The sequence below is a fragment of the Otolemur garnettii genome, unplaced genomic scaffold, assembly GCF_000181295.1.
Source record: "Otolemur garnettii isolate 467f Iridium unplaced genomic scaffold, OtoGar3 scaffold00263, whole genome shotgun sequence".
NCBI lineage: Eukaryota > Metazoa > Chordata > Mammalia > Primates > Galagidae > Otolemur > Otolemur garnettii.
Genome location: NW_003852658.1, coordinates 139,979 through 148,911, shown reverse-complemented (window position 1 = coordinate 148,911; position 8,933 = coordinate 139,979).

Below are 8,933 nucleotides of genomic sequence, written 5' to 3'. Positions count from 1 at the left end.
TATGACAGTGGAGCTTTAATGGGGATTGCATTAAAATTATATATTGCTTTGGGTAATATGGACATTTTAACAATGTTGATTCTTCCCAGCCATGAGCATCCTTCTTTGATCTTTTCATTACTCCATAGCTAGGGAGTCTTGTGGACTGGGACATAAGACCCCGAGGTTTCCACCAGTGAAATCCCTGGGACTAGACAATGTTTGGATCCAAAGGTAAGCAGTGGGAGAAGAACGGGTACAGTTTTGCAAGTGACAGACACCAACACCTGTCTCCTCAGCTTATTCTGGAGCTTATTCTGGGAGGATCATGCTAAATGGCTTTCTGGCAGCCAGTTCCTCTGCGACTCTGGGATATCAGATTTGGGATATAGCTGGCACCTGGCAAAGAAAGAATGAGATGGTGGAAGGAGGAAGTGAGGGCCACCAATTTGAAGACCAGATGGATGGCAATCACACACAGGGGCCATTGGCCAGAGCTAAGGAGCCAGGAGGCAGGATGGGCCGCCAGCTGAGGTCAGGATATGCCCTGGCACTCCTGAGAGGCATCTGGGAGCCCCATGGACAAGTCTTTCCCCAGGCTCGGGTGCTAGGCTTTGTTGAATTATGACAACCCCATACTTGTCACTTCACTTCATTTTTCTCATCTAAAAAATGAGGGGGTTGAAGGAGAAAGTCTGTAATTCTTTGTCTATTGCCTCCCACCTAGAAGTCTATTTTGCACTTGGGATCCCAGCCTGTGTGAATAATGGATGCTCCACAGTGTTTCACATTTGCTTTTTTAGTTTCTATAAACTTATAAATATTTTTTTCAAAAGCAGTATTTCAAACACAACTTAATTTGTGCTCCTAGCTCCACTTCACAAATGAAGCAATTTAAACGTGTGCAGTTAAGCCATTTGTCCAAGGTCACCCGGTTAACAAATAATGGCATGAGATTAAAACCTAGGGCTGCCAGATTCCAAACCTCTCTACTGTAGCATTTTCCCCTACCATATAGAAGAACCAGTGCCAATGAATTTAAATAATAAGGCTTACCAAAGGGAGAACCAGAAATTTGAGAGATGAAAAAAGATAGGTTTGAAATAGAGCCGTAACTTCCCATCCTAGAGTGGACCTGAAGGAAGGGGGGAGGCAGAGATGATAATGACATGAAATAGTCTCATGTCAGGTTAATATGGAAGCAGAGGAAAACAGAGAAAATATGGGGAAATGCTGCTTATGATGGTTTAGAGAACAAGAAAGTGAACAAAAATGTGTGCAAGAACCTCTGGGTAGAACTACAGAAAAATGGACCAGGTCAGGAACTGCCAGGCAGAAACAGGCCATCAAATGTAAGGAGGCACGGACAGGGCCAGCACCTGTCAGCAGGTTTGTCTAAAGCAGTGGTTCTCAACCTTCCTAATGCCACGGCCCTTTAATACAGGTCCTGTGGGTTGCAACCCACAGGTTGAGAACCACTGGTCTAAAGAGTTCACAAACTACCTTGCAGAGACTTGCAGAGCTTTGCCAGATAACAAGGGGAAAGTCTTTAGCACAGAGTGTGCTTATCGTATGATTCCATTATAGGTGGAACAGTAAAGCAGCAACTGCACTGTTAATTTGTGGGAGAGCTCTAGTTTCAAAGGTTCTGTATGATTAACAATGACACATGAAGATCACGTTGAGATTTTGCTTTTGGAGAATGTGAAATCACTCTAATTACATCATGCCTTCTCTTAAAAGAGGTATAGAATCTTAATCCACGTGTCAAAAAAGATGAGCTGCAGACTTTTTATTCAAACAAAGCTACATATTGGGGGAAAATGTGCAGAAAAAAAGCAGAGAAACTGTACGTGAAGATGGAGGGAGACAAAATGATGCAGATTGATCTGAAGTCATTTTGGAGCCCCTAAAATGCTGAGTGAGTGAGCTACTCAGTGAAAGTCAAAAATGAGTCTCTGGGTGGGACAACTGTCTCAGGAGAGGGCACAGGAACGCAAGATCCAGAAGTGTTTGACAGTGGATTCTACACAGCAAACAACTAAATCCAGAGGGAACACAGAGAGATGGATTGCCCAGATTAGAAGTGGGGAAATACACTCTCCCGAAAGGAATGGAGTATTGCATGTAGTGAACTTGGGTGCTGTGACTTAGCATGGGAGTGGGGAGGTAGGGAGTGAAGGGTAAGCCTGGGCTGGGAGAGACTGGGGGAGGGAATGAAAGAAAGTTCATTTTTTGGACCTGATCAAGGCCTTGCTTTTTCTGTTTAATTCTCCTTCAGATGTCAGCTGATAAAGACTTGAAGTAGTATTGACATCTCAGTATGGGATTCTGAAAACCAGTTCGAGTCTCCGCCTCAGTTTGGAAGAAAGTGTCACAGAGAGGTGAGGAGTCGGGCCTCTACAGTCAGCCTGTGCAGGTTTGAATGCAGCCCCTTCACCTAACTAGCTGCTGTCCTGGAGAGACCTCTCACTGGCAGGCACGTCACCTCTCTGTGCTTCATTTTGTCCACGTATAAATAGAGGATGATGATACAAAACCACAGTTCTAATTTTTGAAGAGCTTGGGAAACCAAATGATTTTTCACCAATTATTTGGTGGCAAAAGGTGACTCGAACTGACGCAAGGCTATCTATACTTTTATTTTTGTTACCTCGTGTGAACGTAGATTTCACTGCAGAAATACTGTTGGATTGTAGGGTGCTGTTCATACCTCACTTGGAGGTTTCCAAATTGTGAAATACATTTGGCTTTAAGAGTTTGGGATCTATAGTCCTTTCTTCATAGGACTAATACATGGATGAGAATTAAATGTGTCAATTCATATGGCGCACTCAGAAGAGTGCCTGTCGACTATTTGCCACTTAACAAATGTTGCTTATTATTATTACTATTATCGTGTCTTTTCCAAAGGCCTACCTTGTAGGAGGATGTGAGCTGAGGAACTGCCAACATAATAACATCTGCAGCAACTTATCAATATTTAGGTCACTAATTATCAACCCTGTGCTGTGAACATTTTTAAAGATCATCTATTACATTATTTTAGAAGGAGGTTCAAAGCACAATATGTTTTTTCGATCAACATAATTTAAGTGTGTTGTGGAAGTTTAACTACAGGTTCAAGTGTGGTGTGAGATAAAAAGGTTGAAAAACACTGATTTAGGTGAATGGGAGGGTCCCCCATTTGAGTGTGTGCACTACATTGTGTATGTACTAGGCTGTGAGCATGTCTTAGATATGCTTGGAGGACTGGTGACGGGGAGGGGTTCTGGAAATTGAGACTTTCCTGGAAAACTAAAAAATGCATCCTAAAAGGAGAATGAAGGGACACAGGTTTGGTTTAAAGCTCAGAGGCCTGAGGGAAAGGATGATTCAGAATGCTGCACGGCATCTCTAACTCAACACCCCAAACTCCCGTGCACCTGTTCTGAGTCCCAGCAAAAGGGGGCTCAAGGAAAGAGCAGGCAACAGCTGGTCCTGTGGACTCAGCATCCAGGGGCAGCATCTGCAGCTCCGGGGTCTGGCAGATGCTCCTGCAGTGTGCACGTGGGTGGCTCTTCGGCAGACACCTGTGCACCAGCAGCACCTCCAGTGGACATAGGTGACCTTGCCACCCTTTGGGCATCTGCAGGGACCAGAAGGGGCTGGCAGAGTTTGAGAAAGGGCAGCGGAGAGGAGGAAATAGAGAAATATTGCTTTCTGAACTATTCGGTGACTCTACTTTTACTCCCAGACTGCTATGACCTGGGAACTACAGACTTCAGCTAGAAGGTAGTAGAATAAACGAAAGAAAGGGAAAGAAGTTATTACTAAAAATAAAAGACCATATCTGAGTTGTAGTTAAGCTGCTTTCAAATACTTCCCCAAGCCAACAAGTCGTGTATGACTCCACATTGGAGCCTCTTTTCACACTAGGCCGCTAGTAGCACAGATGAGCCACTAGGCAAAACTTTCAAAGTAAAAGGCAGTGCTAGGAAAAGGAATTTTCAAGTTTATGTAGGAGCATTTGTGTTTCTCCCAAGTAAAGTAAATGCTATTTTCAAATGTGCTCCCCTTGGCCGAATGTTCTTTTCTTAGCGTGATTAAGAGTGGATCGACTCAAACTGCAACACAGCCACTGTCAATGATAATGCAGGATTATGTTAACACTCCCGGGGCTTAATGATGAATGAGTCAGATGTCAGGCTCTGACAAAAGGCTCACTCTTTAAGGAAGAGGGGCCTAGTTCTGGCACATTATTAATTTCTGAAGCTTAAATGCAGGGTAACTGGATTTAGGAGGTTAATCTCTATTTTATTATAATTCCTTCTAATAGATTTTGGCTCCTTCTCTCCCTTCCGAGCACTTCAGGTGTTATCTGATAGATTTAACACACACACACATTCTTAATTTGGCTAATGAGGAGTTCCTATAAGAAAACTCTCAGTCCCCAGATTTTTCCCTCTCTAGCATAATTCAGAGAAAAGCTGATACCTTGGCTGGGTGCAGTGGCTCACGCCTATAATCCTAGCATTTTGGAAGACTGAGCTGGGTAGATTGCCTGAGCTCACAGGTTTGAGACCAGCCTGAGCCAGAGCGAAACCTCATCTCTAAAAATAGCCAGGCGTTGTGGTGGGTGTCTATAGTCCCAGCTACTCAGGAGGCTGAGGCAAGACAACTGCTTGAGCCCAGGAGTTTGAAGTTGCTGTGAACTATGAGGCCATGGCACTCTACCAAGGCACCACAAAGTAAGACTCTGTCTCTTAAAAAAAAAAAACAAAAACCTGATACCTTCGGCCGAGGGGTTTATTGGGGTGATTAGAGCATGAATGTACATACTCCAGAAACCTAAATCATGAGGCTCCAGAGAGACAGGACTATGGGAGAGCTGAAGGGGGTTATGGCCCGCAGGAGCTAGGACCTCACATCTGGAGTGTCTAGAGAACTCTCTGGATATGGTCAGAAACTTCACAGAGGACTGAATTAAAAATGAGCTGGCTGCTAGGGCTGTGAGGCTGAAATTTGGATAAGCACGAGAGCCTGTCTGATTTCTGGAGGCAAGAGATGCTCGAGATGGACGTTTCCAGGTGAGCACGTACGTGCCTCGGTGTTCCAGAGGCCGATGACGGTGAGGATGGAGGAGGCCAGGAAGAGCAGGTAGAGGCGGAGGAGCAGGGTGTCCATCATGTGGCTGAACTGCACCCACAGCTCCACCCGGTGCTGCTTCTGGACCTCCTGCTCCCGCTGGGCCCCTGTCCCTCCTGAGCCACCGGTCAGCGCTGCCTCTCCGGGGCCTGGCGCCTTCCCCACCAACTCTACTGGCTCCTTCAGGCCTGTGGAAAGGACAGAGACTCAGCCAAGGCTGGGAAGGTCACCTTCCCGGGGAGGGAGGCAGGGGCAGAGAAGCAAGTGTGGGTGCTGCCTTCCCTCACCAGGCGGCTGGGCGGGGGGTGAGGCCCAGCCCCTTATTTCTCTTCTGGGGTATGGCAGGCAGAGGGCAAAGTAGACCCCTGGGGAGAAGGTGGGCCTGTGTGAGAGCCAGAGACACCACCTTGGACTTGTTGCTTCCTCTTTCCCAGAGGACTTTTTCCAGGATGCCTTTTCACTCTGACCTAGTACCATGCTCCCCCCTGGCTTCTGTTCTCTTGATGGAGGGAGAAGCCATACTGATGGGGGGGGGTACCTGGCAGGAAGTAAGTCACCCATCCTGAGCAGGAGGATGCTGGAGCCCAGCAGAAGGGTCACTTTGAATGAGGCACGAGTCTCACTCTCCCCTGGCAGGGAGAAACAGAGGGTGTTGATAGCAACAGCAAGCCATGGGGCACCAGGAGGTTTATGAGGCTGGGCCTGTACCTAACGGACACCTGGCAGGAAGGAGAAGGAGAGGCAAATAAGGAGAAGGCTGGGAGGCTGCCAGGCCAGGTAAGAGCAAGAGTTGGGATTTGTCCCAGATCAAACTGTCAAGTGAGGAAAGGTTCCTTCCTGACCCTGTCACTGTCCCGTCTCTCCATCCAAAGACTCTGCCATGCCCTTTGCCACTGGAATGTATCTCCTTCCCTCTTAGCCCGAGGGTGTCAACTTCCGCCACTTAAATTTTTATTCCAATGTGTTCTTAGCAAGACTGTGGGACTAAATACTTAGACATCGTATGTGTTTTCTCTCTTTATTTGTTTGATGTTCTCATCAAGGTCTAATTTCTAAGATTCTGCAGGTGGGCATGTAAGCTCAATGGAGGGGAAAACAGATAATGAAATACATTTTGGGGTTGTCAGGTTTTGGAATTATAACATCCCTAAGAGAGTGTTTCATAACTCTTTCTACCATATCTTTTAAAAAATAAATAAAAATTCCTGCCTTCTGAAAAGTTCTGATAGCCCTCGAGGAATGGGAAGCTCACCTTCTCTGTGAATCACTGACGTGGAAGCATTGTTCTGTCCTCAAGGGTAGACTTAGTTAGCATTTACTGAATACCAGCTATTGTTCTTATACTGGAGATGTATCAGTGAAAAACAGGACGAAACTTCCACCGTCATGGAGTGTACTTTCTCAGGGGAGAGCTTACATTCCAATGGGGGGCATGGAAGATTACAACTAGGGCTCCTGAGCTCACATAGAAAATGATTTGGTCACTAAGGGTCATCTTAGTGCTCTTCAGGTGATACCTAGAAGTACACACTCCTGCTTGCTCCAAATGAGGCTCTATGATGTGTTCGAAAGCTCTTGCACTCTGTCTCCATGCCCAGCACCATGTTCTCTCCTGCAAAGGAGACCCAGACACTCAGCCTCCCCCAGGCTCCCAAGTCCCTTGCCCAGACTGAGCTTGCTTACCACTTAGCTTCCAGATGCTTTCGGTGAGATCTTCTCTCCGTTCCCAGCTTTCTGTCCTCTTCTCACTCAAGACCCTTCCTCTGCCTCTCATCATTCTACCTTATGGAGCCTCACTTACCCGTGCAGGCAAAGGAGTTAAAGGAGAGAACGCAGTTCTGTTCATCAAAGGGGAAAGAGAAGGTGTCCAGTTTGCAGATGCTGACCACTCGCAGCAGCTCGTTGTATCTGATATAACCTTCACTGTTGACATAAGCCGTGAGATCCATGGTGTCCAAAGCCAGATGTTTGATCCATGTTCATGCTGTAAGGGAGAAGGGCAGGGAGGTAGGTGCTGTGGCTTCTCCATCAGACTTGGCCTGCTTTCTCTCTCAGGTCACCCCATTCCTGGCCTCCAGCCCCACTCGTTCCGTTTTTCTCTCCTGTCCATTGTTATATTCTGGGGATTTCTAAGCTCCGCAATTCAGACACTTCTCCTCTAAATTGAGACTTTGTGGAGCCTCAATACATCATGCCCTTCCCTGTAAATTTGGTTTCCTTCCTTCCTTCTTCTCTTCCCTTCCCTTCCCTTCCCTTCCCTTCCTTCTTTCTTTCCTAAAACTCACAACTCCTTGATGAAAATATCCAGAAGCTACAGGCTCTCATTTGCTGTGCTGAGCTTCCTGATGCCCCTACATTCCTCTGGGTTCCACCCGATGACCAGATTGTGCCACATCTAGAGGAAACCATGGCACGAGATGAGCAGGGTGAGGGAACTAGTTTTAGTCTTGCCTTGTCTGCTGCACAGACCTTCCTTTTCCTTCACTCTCCTGCCTCCTTTCTGGCGTCAGCTGTCACATCGCCACTGACAAAAAGTCTTACTTGCTTCCACTTCTGCCTCAGTGTTCTCAAGGGAAACTTCTCAAGGGAATCCCAAGCCTCTGGATTCCCCGGGATGGACTGGCTTCCAGGATCTTCTCCCTGCGCCCCATCTCTCTGCCCTCCTAAACTGGCCGAATAATCAGAATAATCAGATGTTTTGTGTTTTCATTGTTGGTCTGACTGTTTGAACTTGTCTAATTTGTGGATATTCTCAGCTTTATCCAATATAATCTGCAAAGTTGGACCCAGGAGTAGGAAAAGGAGGTACCATAGAAAAGTAAAGGGGAAACTGAGTCTGTCTTATCCTATGGAGCCATAGGAACGATGTCATCAGTTGAAGATGTGCATCCTGGAAAGACCATTTCCATCCAGGGTCATTAACCTAGAAGGGCAAGTCCAATGCCACCACCAACCCCTTCGTTGTTCCCCGGGCTGTTCCATGTGGCAATTCAGATTTTTAAATTCAGTTTTAATAAACTACTGAAAAACGTAGGTCAAAACAATCCACAGGACATGAGAAATGTAAGTGAAAAACCCAATATGAGGGCCCATTGGGAATATGTTTCTTCTGGAATATTCTAAAAAGAACAGATTTTCCCTGCAGTGATGCCATTGCAGCATTCTTTATCACGCCTCTCTATCCTGTAAAATGCACCTCTCATTTTTTAACACTTTTAAAAAATTTGTTTCAATTTTTACTGTGCTAAAATATACATAACATAAAATTTACTGTCTTAACCATTTAAGTATACAGGACAGTGGCATTAGATATATTCATATCATTATGCAGACATCACTAGCATCCATTGCCAGAACTCTTTCATCTCGCAACATAAACCTCTGCACCCATTAAACAGTAATGCCCTAGTCCTCCCTCTCACCATCCCCTGGCAACCACCATTCTGCTTTCTATCTTTATATAAGTAGACTCATACAGTATTTCCCTTTTTGTGACTGGCATATTTCACTTAGAATAATGTCCTCAAGGTTCACTCACAGTGTAGCATGTGTCAGAATTCTCTTCCTTTTTAAGACTGAGCAATATTCCACTGCGTGTATATACCACATTTTATCTATCCACCCTTTTGTCAATAGACACTGGGATTGCTTCCACATTTTATAATAATTCTGCAGTACCCATGAACATACAAATACCTTTTTGAGACCATGCTTTCACTTCTTTTGAGAATATATTCAGAAGTGAAATTGTTGGACTGTATGGTAATTATTATTATTATTATTATTTTGAGACAGAGTTACCGTTTCACCTGGGATAGAGTACCATG